At 36.9% G+C, this 12,980-nt stretch overlaps 1 protein-coding gene across 6 annotated transcripts in view; it reads left to right on the top strand.

Annotated features, from left to right (window-relative positions):
* Positions 1–12,980, top strand: part of LOC131483416 (coiled-coil domain-containing protein 7-like) — a 282,146-nt gene that overhangs the window by 216,878 nt on the left and 52,288 nt on the right. Inside the window, exon 19 of one of the 6 annotated variants that reach the window (XR_009247651.1) lies at positions 5,799–5,857. The exons of the other annotated variants lie outside the window; for them this stretch is intronic. The gene's annotated coding sequence lies outside the window, so the exon portion shown is untranslated. The remainder of the gene's footprint in view (positions 1–5,798; positions 5,858–12,980) is intronic. 6 annotated transcript variants of the gene reach the window in all.

Raw genomic sequence — 12,980 nt, 5'->3', positions numbered from 1 at the left:
TCTTCTGCTTAACAAAATATTGTGCCCTTCATTTCATTACAACATATAGATCATGGTTTTCAATGGACATTTATTTATCAACTTCATTTTTTTAAGTATAGATAGGTTTTACTTCTTCCTTACTACAAACAATGATTAATATATGTTCCTTGTGAATATTTAATTGTTTTTTGGTCTTAGTGGTATTGTAGGATTTTGTAAGATTGTTAGGTCTTAATGTATATACATTAAAAAGTGATAGAAATCACCAAGTTGTCCTCTGAAAGGTTTTATCAATTTATTTTCCCCTCAAATGTGTATTTTTTAAAGTTTATTTATTTATTTTGAGAGAGAGGGAGAGATAATCCCATGCAGGCTCCACACTATCAGCACACATCCCAATGCAGGACTAGATCTCAAGGATCATGAAATCATGACCTGAACCAAAGTCAAGAGTGGGACACTTAACTGACTGAGCTACCCAGGTGACCCTCCCCTCTAGTATGTATTAATTTTCCCTTTTCTATCACTGTTCTCCACACTGAATAATATAAACCTTTAATATTTCTGTCAAATTTGAGCCATATTTAATTTTGTTGCTTTACTTATCCTTGAAAAACATGAATGAGTTCTATATACTTAAGAAATATTGGGTACAACTTTGTGTCAGGTATTGAGTGTGGACTTAACACTGTACAGTTACTGATTATATATACATATTTTTGTGGGTCATATTTGTTCATGTCCTTGAACATTTATGTATACTAACTTTTATTTTTTAATTATTTGTTGTAGATATTGACCTTTGTGCTTTCTCTATATGTTATAAATAATTTTTCCCAGTTTATTATTTAAATTTTTATTTTTATGGTGTCTTTGAATAATGTGTATTAATTTTTCTTTTTGTCTTCTTGGTTTCATGATAGACTTAGAAATGCTATCTCAGACTCAAGATTTTATATATATAAACATATGTATACAAATTATAATTATCCTAAAATTTGTTGTTGCCTTAAGAGCTTTTTTCTTTATAGAATTTGTTTTTTTAAAACTTTATTTACATTCCGTGTGTGTGTGTGTGTGTGTGTGTGTGTGTGTGTGTGTGTGTGTTGTATCAGTTGTTGTTAGTTTTGGTTACATTTAACAGGAAATATTCTTGTAATACTGGCTTTAACAATTTGGAAATTTCTTTCCCACATAAACAATTCTAAAACTATGTAGTCAAAGTTTTGGTGGTTTCACAGTAAATAAGGAGCCAAGCTATATTTTACTACTTTTTCTACCTTATCATCTGCCTCATATCTGCATTCTAGCAAGGTAGAGAAAAGTGACTTAAAAAGAATACTGTGGGGTTTTTTTTTAATGAGAGTTCTTGAATTTCCTACATACACTTCCAACTACATTTCATTTTCTAAATTAAAAATTAGTTATGTGGATATTTTTGGGTAAAGGAGGCTGAGAAATATGTTAGTTTAGCTGGCTGTCATATACTCAAGCTAAAAATCAGGACTTTGTTACTAAAGGAGAGAGTAGTAATGGATTATGCATGTATTCTCATATAGTGTAAGATGAAGATTTATTATTAACTTCTTCTGTATAGTTAGCCGACTATTTTAATACCCTTTATTGAATACTTTCTTAACTGACACAAAAGGAAACTGATTTAATAGATCTGTAGATTTATTTCATGATTCACTATTCAGTTACATTGACCTACTTGTATATTCTTGTCCTGGTTCAAAAAGGACAAATTTGAGACTTCTGGTAAATTTGGTGTCAGTAGAATACCTTGATCTTAATTTTACCTAGGTTTCTATTTTTTCTTGACCGTTGTGCATTTACTCTTTTGAATAAACTTAAATTAGCTTAAGTGCCACCAAACAATGTATTGCGATTTTAACTACTTTTATTGATTTATCATTCTAGTTTATATTTAAAAAATCTTTGCCTTGACTTTTGTAATTTTAGTTCTAATTGCTTGTTTTTAAAACACTATTGTGATTTGAAGGTAATATTTTCTATCATATTTTCTAAATGGATATTACAGATCTGAAGAATAATTGACATTTGACTACTTGTCTGATCCTGCTACTGTACTGAACTCTATCAATTCTAATATTTGATTATCTTCAAAAATTTAGATGGAAAATCTTATCAATTGTAAATTATCATTAGTCTTCTTATATTATTTCCTCATTTTTGTTGGTCATTTTGCATCAGTTAAGATCTCTTGGATAATGTTAAATAAATAGTGGGGAGGAACTATTATTTGTTTTCAACTTTAATGGGAATACTTATAATGTTTCATATTGATTTTAATATTTGCCCAATGCAAATTTCCTTTTATTCATTACTCATTAAGAATGGAAAAATATTTTCTTTGCAGATCAACTGAGATTTTCATAAGACTTTTATAATCAATTAATATATTGTTCTAAATATCAAGTCATCCCTGAAACTCAAATAAACAACTTTACACCTAAAGGAGCTATAAAAGAAACAAACAAAACCCAAAACAAGTAGAAGAAAGAAATGTGAATATCAGAGCAAAAATAGGTGACATAGAGACTAAAACAATTAGAAAAATATCAATAAAACTAAGAGCTGGCTCTTTGAAAAGATTAAAAAAGTTGATAAACCCTTAGCCAGACTCATTAAGAAAAAAAAAGAGAAAAGGCCCAAGTAAATAAAATCAGAACTGAGACAGGAAATTAACAAATGGTATCGCAGAAGTATAAAGAATTGCAAGAGATTACTATGAAAACTTATATGCCAACAAATTTTACAGCATAGAAGAAATGGATAAATTCCTAGAAATATACAGTCTTCCAAAACTGAATCAGGAAAAAATAGAAAATCTGAACAGACTGATTACAAGTAATGAAATTGAATTCATAATAAAAAAAATTCCAAAAAATTAAAGTCCAAGACCAGATAGATGGATTGACAGGTGAATTCTACAAATATTTAAAGGAGAGTTAATACATATTCTCAAACTATTCCAGAAAATAAAAGAGGAAAGAAAGCTTCCAAATATATTCTACAACACTAGCATTATAATGATACCAAAACCTAAGACCATAAAAAAAAAAAAACTATAGGCCAATATCTCTCATGAACATAGATGCAAAAATTGTCAGCAAAATATTAGCAAACCACATACAATAATGCATTAAAAAGCTCATTCACCACAACCAAATGGGATTTATTCTGGGATACAAAGATGGTTCAGTATTTGCAAACCAAATGAAAGATAAAAATTATATGATCATCTCAGATGCAGAAAAAAATGGACAGAATTTAACCTGCTTTCATGATAAAAGCTCTGAACAAAGGGAATTTAGAGGGAACACTGGTTAGCATAACAAAGGCCATATATGAAAAAAAGCTAATATCATAATGGTGAGAAGCAGAGCTTTTCCGCTAAGATCAGGAATAAGACAAGGATGTCCACTCCAGCTTTTATGCAGCATGGTACTGGAAATAGCCACAGCAATCAGATAAGGAAAGGAAATGCAAAACATCCCTATTGGTAAAGAAGAATTTAAACTCTCACTATTTGCAGATGACATAGTATACATAAAAAACTCTAAAGCCTCCACCAAAATCTACTAGAACTGATTTATGAATTCAGTAAAGTTGCAAGATACAAAATTAATACTTAGAAACTGGCAGCATTTCTACACACCAATAACAAAGTAGTAGAATGAGAAATTAAGAAAACACAACTTACAATTGCACCAAAAATAATAAAATATCTAAAAGTAAACTTAACCAAAGAGGTGAAAGACCTGTACTCAAACACCCAAGACAAAAACAAAAAAACAAAAAACAAACAAACAAAAACCCACATTGGTGAAAGATATTGAAGAGGACATGAACAAATAGATATTTCATGTTTATGGGTTGGAAAATTTAATATCATTAAAATGCCATATAGGCCAAAATGGGGAGACAGGAAGATGGTGGTGGAGTAGGAGGACCTGAGGCTTACCTTGTTCCATTACTACAACTAGATGACTATCAACTCATCCTAAAAACCCAAGAAATTGTCCTGAAGATTGACAGAATAAACACCACAACTAAAGAGAAAGAAGGGGCCACATTAAAGAAAGTAGAAAATGTGAAGATATGGTTTAGAGGAGAAACAGATCCTGGCTGCTGTGAAGGGGAGGGATCCATGGTTGCAGAAAAGGGTGAGAGAGAGAGCACACTGGAGAATGCAGGAGGAGAATATTTCCCCATAGCCATTGGCTTGGATAATGAGAGGGGCTGAATTTTGTTGAATTCTTGAAACCAGTAGGGCTTAAAGCCTGGAGTTGTTAAGGTCAGCAGGTTTAGCAGAAATAGAGCCTGGAGGGCACTGTGCTGCTCCTGGAGAGAAGGTAGGCAAACAACTGCAGGGCATACAGCTTGGAAACCCTGGTCTAAGAGTGCCTGGGGAACATAGAGAGACGATTGTTTTCTCAGAGCATGTTTCTAAAAGGGAGGTCACAGAGACATCTCTCTGGCAACAAAGGACCTGGCCTGCACCACTTCCCTCCCCCACCCCTCTGCATAAATACAGAGGCACCTGTGGGAAGCAGTACAGTAAAGGCACTGGCTGCCTAACTTGCGTACACCAAGCCTCTCCCCTGCACTCTGGTGGAGCTCCTCAGTCATGCTTACCTCAGTCTCAGTGTGGCAGGCCTCTCCTCCACAAGACCAGCACAAACACCTGCCCACACCATATCTCCTGACCAGAGAATTTTGCAGGGCTTCAGTGCCAGTGGAGGTAGCGACGGGTCTCATTTCACAAGAAGACCAGAACACATCTAGTTGAAACTCACCACATTCAGGCCAGGGACCAAAAACTGCCCATTAGCAAGCAAGGAGAACCTCTGAAGAAGGCTTGCCTGAAGGATAGAGCAGTCAGAACAGAACAGCAGAGTGCATGCAGCACATGCCAGAGGGCAGTGTGGCGCTCTACTCCCCAGTACTGGGGTGCACAGAGTGGGAGTTTGAATCTCAGCCAAGCGCTAGGGCATGGGAGTTGGCGGAGCGGGACAAACTGCCTCGTTTGCACCCATGGCACAGGGAGGATAGCTCGAACAGAGTGGTTTGGGATACCTGGTCTGAGGAGGAGGGACTGGGGTGTTACCATTTTTTTCCCCATCACCAACAAGGTGGGACTTCAGCGAAGGGATAACAAGGGCCCACAGTAGAGGCAGGACCCACCTGCACCAAACCATACACCTCCCCACCTGGTAATGGCTTATCTACTAGAGCGGGATTGATGATGAACCAACCAGCCCCTCCTCCAGACCAGTGCTGTTGCATTGACTGGTTTAATTCTTGGACAATTCTTATTATATAGATATAGTCTTCCTTCCTTTTCTCCTTATCTCTTCCCTCCTCTAGTCAGGTTACTCTGGTTGTTGTTTTGTTTAAGCAGACATATTTAATGCATTCTCTTGATACATGTTCCATACCTCCTTCTTTATTCTCCTTTCTCTCTCTCTGGATTAAGCCTTATAGTTTCTCTGTCTGGATAACTTTATATTCTTTTATTTTTCCCAGCATCTTTCTTTATTTTCCTTTCTCTCTCTCTCTGGATTAAGCCATATAGTTTCTCTGGTCAATTTTTATCCTTTTTTTCCTCCTGCCCACCCCCCCATCTCTCTTTGTATGGGATAAGGCCACTTTCATCAATACTGCCTCCACCCTGTTGTTTACTTGTAGCTGCTGTTTCTGGTTATGTGTGTGTGTGTGTGTGTGTGTGTGTGTGTGTGTGTGTGTTTATTTTCTGTTTGTTTTTGTTTGTTTGTTTTCCTTTCCAGGGCTACTTAAATGAACAAATCAAAAGACACCTGGTGGAGGGTCTGAAACATCACTACCAGTAAGGAGATAAAAAAAATCACAGTCTCAACAACAGAGAGCAAGTAACTCTCTAAAAAGCATCTCCTGAAGGGCCAGGCCCTGGACAATGTATGACCCTTCTTTAATACAGTAGTGCTCACAGGTGCAGGACACATACCAAGCTTTTAAAACACATAAGGGACAGAAAACTAGCAAAAATGATGATACAGAAGATTCTCCTCAAAAGAAATTCCTGGAAGAAATGACAGCTAAAGAATTGCTCCAAACAGATATAAAAAATATAACTGAATGATAATTTAGAATAATACTCATAAGATTAATCGCTGGGCTTAAAAAAAGCATAGAAGATAGCAGAGAATCTATTGCTGCAGAGATAAAGGAATTAAAAATAGTCAGGATGAATTTAAAAATGCTGTAAATGAGGTGCAAAATAAAGTAGAGGTGGTGACAGCCAGAATTGAAGAGGTAGAGGGGGAGAATAGGTGAAATAGAATATAAAAGTATGGGAAAAGATGAAGCTGAGAAAAAGATAAAAAAATTCTGGACCATGAGGGGAGATTTAGAGAACTAAGTGTCTCAATGAATCAGAACAATATCCGTATCACAGGAGTTCCAGAAGAAGAAGAGAGAAAGGGGTCAAAGGTGTGCTTGAACAAATCATAGCTGAGAACCTCCCCAATCTGGGGAAGGAAACAAACAGACATTGAAATCTAGGAGGCACAGAGAACTCCCTTCAGACTTAAATCAATCTTTTGCATGACATATCATAGTGAAACTGGCAAAATACAAGGATAAAGAGAGAATTCTGAAAACAGCCAGGAATAAATGGGACTAAACCTACAAGGGTAGACACATAAGTTTAGTAGCACCCTATCTACTGACACTTGGAAGGCCAGAAATTAGTGGCAGAAAAATTTCAATGTGCTGAATAGGAAAAATAAACAGCCAAGAATCCTTTATTCAACAAGCTTCTCATTCAGAATAGAAGAAGAGATAAAGGCTTTCCCAGAAAAACAAACAAACAAACAAAAAACTGAAGGAATTCATCACCACTAAACAAGCCCTACAAGAGATTCAAAGGGGGACTCTGTGAGTATTGTGAAGACCACAAAGGACCAGAGACATCAGTACAAGCATGAAACCTACAGATAACACAGAGACTCTAATTCCATATCTTTCAATAATAACACTGAATGTAAACAGACTAAGTGCTCCAATCAAAAGACATAGGGGATCAGGATGGATAAAAAGACCAGACCCATCTATTTGCTGTCTACAAGAGACCCATTTTAGATCTGAGGACACTTTCAGATTGAAAGTGAGGGGAAGGAGAAACATCTATCATGCTATTGAGAGTCAAAACAAAGCTGGAGAGGCCATACTTATATCAGACAAACTAGATTTTAAACTAAAGACTATAACAAGAGATTAAGAAGAGCATTATATAATAATTACGGGGTCTATCCAACAAGAAGAGCTAACAATTATAAAGGTTTATGCACTGAATTTAGAAGCACCCAAATATATAAAACAATCACAAACGTAAGCAACCTTATTGGTAAGCATGTGATAATTGCAGGGGACTTTAATACTCCACTTATAACAATCATCTAGACAGAAAATCAATAAATAAACAATGGCCCTGAATGATACACTGGACCAGATGGACCTTGACGGGTATATTTAGAACTTTTCATGCAAAAGCAGCAGAATATATATTCTTCTTGAGTGCACATGGAACATTCTCCTAGATAGATCACATACTGGTTCACAAAATAGCCCTCAGTGAATACAAAAGATTTGAGATCATACCATGCACACTTTCACACCTCAATGCTATGAAACTTAGAATCAACAAGTAAAAGTTTGGAAAACCTCCAAATGCATGGAGTTTAAAAAACATCTACTAAAGAATGATTTGGTCAGCAGGCAATTAAAGGGAAAATTAAAAAAATATATGGAAACAAATGAAGATGAAAACACAATCCAACTTTTTGGGATGCAGCAAAGGCAGTCCTAAGAGGAAAATACATTGCAATCCAGGCCTATCTCAAGAAACAAGAAAAATTCCATATACAAAATCTAACAGCACAACTAAAGGAAATAGAAGCAGAACAGCAAACACACCCCAAACCCAGCAGAAGTAAAGAAAGAATAAAGATCAGAGCAGAAATAAACAATACAGGATCCAAAAAAACCCACAGTAGAACAGATCAATGAAACTAAGAGTTGGTTTTTTGAAAAATTAAAATTGATAACCCCCTAGCATAACTTCTCAAAAAGAAAAGAGAGAGGACCCAAATAGATAAAATAATGAATGAAAGTGGATTTATCACAACAAATCCCTCAGAAATACAAGCAATTATCAGAGAATATTATGAAAAATTATACACCAACAAACAGGGCAACCTGGAAGAAATGGACAAATTCCTAAACACCCACACACTATCAAAACTCAAACAGGAAGAAATAGAAAATTTGAACACACCCACAATTAGTGAAGAAATTGAATCAGTTATCAAAAATCTCCCTACAAACAAGAGTCATAGACTAGATGGCATCCCTGGGGAATTCTACTAGACATTTAAAGCAGAGTTAATACCTGTTCTTCTCAAGCTGTTCCAAAAAATAGAAATGGAAGGAAAGTTTCTGGACTCATTCTATGAAGGCAGCATTACCTTGATTACTAAACCAACCCCACAAAAAAGGAGAACTACAGGCCAATATCTCTGATAAACATAGATGAAAAAATTCTCAACAAGATACTAGCAAATCAAATTCAACAGCATATAAAAAGAATTATTCACCATGATCAAGTGGGATTCATTACTGGGCTGCAGGGCTGGTTCAGTATTCACAAATGAATCAATGTGATACATCACATTAATAAAGGATGAGAACCATATGACCTTGTCAATAGATGCAGAAAAAGCATTTGACAAAATACAACATCATTTCTTAATAAAAACCCTCAAGAAAGTTGGGACAGAAGGAACATACTTGAACATCATAAAGCCATATATCAAAATCCCAAAGTTAATATTATCCTCAGTGGGGAAAACTGAGAGCTTTCCCCCTGAGATAGGCACATGACAGAGATGTTCACTCTCACCACTGTTGTTTAACATGTGTTGGAATTCCTACTCTCCGCAATAAGACAAGAAAATAAAATCAAAGGCAGCAAAATTGGCAACCTTTCACTTTTCGCAGACGACATGATACTCTACGTGGAAAACCTGAACAACTCCACCAAAAGACTCCTAGAACTGATACATGAATTCAGCAGAGTCACAGGGTACAAAATCAATATACAGAAATAGGTTGCATTTTTATACACCAATAATGAAGCAACAGAAAGAGAAATAAAGAATCTTATCCCATTTACAATTGCACCAAGAACCGTAAAATACCTAGAAATAAACCTAACCAAAGATGTAAAAGACATGTCTGCTAAAAACTATAGAAAGTTTATGAAGGAAATTGAAGAAGACACAAAGAAATGGAAAAACATTTCATAGTCATGGATTGGAAGAATAAATATTGTTAAAATTTCAATATCACCCAAAGCAATCTACACAGTCCATGCAATACCAATCAAAATTGCACTAGCATTCTTCTCAAAGCTAGAACAAACAATCCTAAAATTTGTATGGAACCAAAAACGACCCCAAATATCCAAAGTAATATTGAAGAAGAAAACTAAAGTGGGAGGCAACACAATCCTAGACTTCAGCCTCTATAATAAAACTGTAATCATCAAGACAGAATGGTATTGGCACAAAAACAGACACATAGGTCAATGGAATAGAATAGAGAATGTAGAATTGGACCCACAAATGTATGACCAGCTAATCTTTGACAAAGCAGGAAAGAGCATCCAATGGAAAAAAGACAGTCTCTTTAGCAAATGGTGCTGGGAGAACTGGACAGCAACATGCAGAAGAATGAACCTAGACCACTTTCTTACATCATACACAAAAATAAACTCAAAATGGATGAAGGACCTAAATGTTAGATAGGAAACCATCAAAACCCAAGAGGAGAAATCAGGCAACACCCCCTTTGACCTCAGCCACAGCAATTTCTTGCTTGACATGTCTCCAAAGGCAAAGGAATTAAAAGCACAAGTGAGCTATTGGTACCTCATTAAGATAAAAGGCTTCTGCAAGGCAAAAGAAACAATCAACAAAACTGAAAGGCAACCAACGGAATGGGACAAGGTATTTGCAAATGACATATGTCAGATAAAGGGTTAGTGTCCAAAATCTATTAAGAACTTACCAAAATCAACACTCAAAAAACAAATAATCCAGTGAAGAAATGGGCAGAAGAAATGGGCAGAAGACACTTTTCCAAAGAAGACATCCAGATGCCAACAGACATATGAAAAGATGCTCGATGTCACTCACAATCAGGGAAATAAAAATCAAAGCCACACTGAGATATCACCTCCCACCAGTCAGAGTGGCTAAAATGAACAACTCAGGAAACTACAGATGCTGACAAGGATGTGGAGAAACTGGTGATGGGAATGCAAACTGATGCAGCCACTCTAGAAAACAGTGTGGATGTTCCTAAAAAAATTAAAAATAGAACTACCCTAAGACCCAGTAATAGCACTGCTAGGAATTTATCCAAAGGATACAGAAGTGCTGATGCATAGGGGCACGTGTACCCCAATGTTTATAGAAGTGCTTTCAACAATAGCCAAATTATGCAAAGAGCATAAATGTCCATCAACACATGAATGGATAAAGAAGATGTGGTTTATATATTTAATGGAATACCACTTGGCAATGAGAAAGAATGAAATCCTGTCATTTGCAGCAAAGTGGATAGAACTGGAAGGTATTATGCTGAGTGAAATAAGTCAGAGAAGGAAAACATATATGTTTTCACTCATATGTGGATTTTGAGAAACTGAACAGAAGACCATGGGGAAAAGGAAGGGGAAAAATAGATATAAACAGAGATGGAGGGAGGCCAACCACAAGAGACTCTTAAATACAGAGAACAAACTAAAGGTGGATGGGGGTGGGAGAGAAGGAAACTGGGTGATGGGGATTGAGGAGGGCAATTGTTGGGATGAGCACTGGGTGTTGCATGTAAGCCAATTCGACAATAAATTATATTCATAAAAAACAATATCGGAAAGAGGCTTGATGCAATGAACTGGAGGCTGGAAGAAGCAGAGTAATAAATTAGTTACAACAGAAGATAAAATATTAGAAAATAAGGAAGCTGAACAAAAGGGAGAAAGAATTATGGAACCAAGAAATGACATAGACAACTCAGTAACTCCACTGAACCTAATAACATTTCTTTATAGGAGTACTGGAAGAAGAAGAAGAGAGAAAAGGGGATAGAAAATTTATTTGAGAAAAGAGCAGCTGAAAACTTCCCTTATCTGGGGAAGGAGACAAACATCCTGATCCAGGAGGCCCAGAGAACTCTGATCAAAATCAACAAAAACACACCAACACCAAGACATATTGTAATTACATTTGCAAAATACAGAGATAAAGACAACAGAAGTCAGTAACTTACAATGAAAACCCTTAAGAACAGCAGTAGATAGTTTTTTCAACAGAAACTTGACAAGCTAGAAGGGAGTGGTATGATATATTCAAAGTGCTGACTGAGAAAAATCTGCAGAAAGAATACTCTATCTAGCAAGGCTATCATTAAGAATAGAAGGAGAGGTAAAGAATTTCCTAGACAAACAAAAGTTAAAGCAATCAATCACCACTTAACAAGCTGTACAGGAAATGTTAAAAGGGACTCTGAGTGGAAAGGAAAGACCATAAATAGGAATAAGAAAAGTAGAATTACAAAAGCATTAAAATTAAGTATATGTATAAATATTAGTGAAAGGATTCTGGAAATAAAGTAATGTAAGTTATGACACCCTAAACCTAATATATGGGGGATGGGATAAAGAATGGGTTCAAACTTAATTGTTATCATCAACTTAATATAGACTGTCTTGTTCTTTCATTTGGGATAAATTTATCTGTTTCCTCATTTTGTCTCCCTCTCTGTGCCTGTTTATGTGTTAAGATAGTCAACTGTATCTCCTGCTTTTGAAAGTAATGACTTTATGACGAAGTGGCCCTGGAGTGCCTGGCAGTGCAATGCCTCCCCTTCATCAGAACCTGGCACTTAGGATAGTATCCTATGTGTGTTGCTTATGCCCTGCTGTTGTGTCTGAGTCACTTTTCCTTTTAGTGCAATTGTCTCTCTGACTCTCTGCCTGTTTTGGGCTGTGCTTTCTTTCTGTGATGTTAGGGGAACTCCAAGCAGGCCAGCTCTGAGGGGATGTGCCTGCCAGGAAACTTGGAATGGAGTGGTGGTATTAGCAAAATCTGTGCTGGGTCACTAGTCCTTTGCCGGATCTCCTAAAGTTTTCCTGCATTTGGGGGCTGTGTACTGGGGCTGCCAGAGGCTTGAGGATGGGTATGATGTGCAACAATGGCTGGATGTGCCTGGGTCTGTCATGTATCAGTAGCTGGGGCACAGGGCTGGGCATGGTGTGGTGGCTGGGCCTGGCCTGGCAGCTGGGCATGGCACACAGCAGCAGCTGTGACCTGGCAGTTAGACGCGGTGCATGATGCTAGTGGTGCAGCTAGGTGAGGCACATAATGATAGCTATAGGCAAAGGGCTATGTGTAGTGTACGTGCAAGGTACTCTGCAGGGCTAGCAGGATTTGGAATGGGCTAGTTCTCAGGAGAACTTATGGGCATTGCACACCACTAGTAGATTCAGTAGCAGGTGTCTGTGTAGCCCCGCTTCTCTAAGATGGCTGTGTTTTCATACTGGGGGTTGGATACTGGGGGAGGAAAATGGTGCCTTCTAACTCCCTCATTTTTGGAGAAGTCCCCCAACATACTCTGAAATCAGTATGAGGAGACCTATCTCTCACTTGCTCCCCACCATGCACCCGCATTGTGTAAACTGCTGTTTTTATGTTGCCTCTCCATGAAGATTTCTGTTTCTTTCAGTGTTGTGACTGAGCCATCGCTCACCCTCCCCAATTGCCCAATGCTGATACAGCCAGCTTTGAAAGCTCCAGGCTTGATGTATGACTGTTTTTTCACAGAATTCAGCCCCTCTGGTTTAAAAAAATTTTTTTTAATGTTTA

This window comes from Neofelis nebulosa, chromosome 8 (genome assembly GCF_028018385.1).
Source record: "Neofelis nebulosa isolate mNeoNeb1 chromosome 8, mNeoNeb1.pri, whole genome shotgun sequence".
In the NCBI taxonomy this organism is placed as follows: Eukaryota; Metazoa; Chordata; class Mammalia; order Carnivora; family Felidae; genus Neofelis; species Neofelis nebulosa.
The sequence above is the reverse complement of the archived record's forward strand: the minus strand, read 5'-3'. Positions and strand labels throughout refer to the sequence as shown.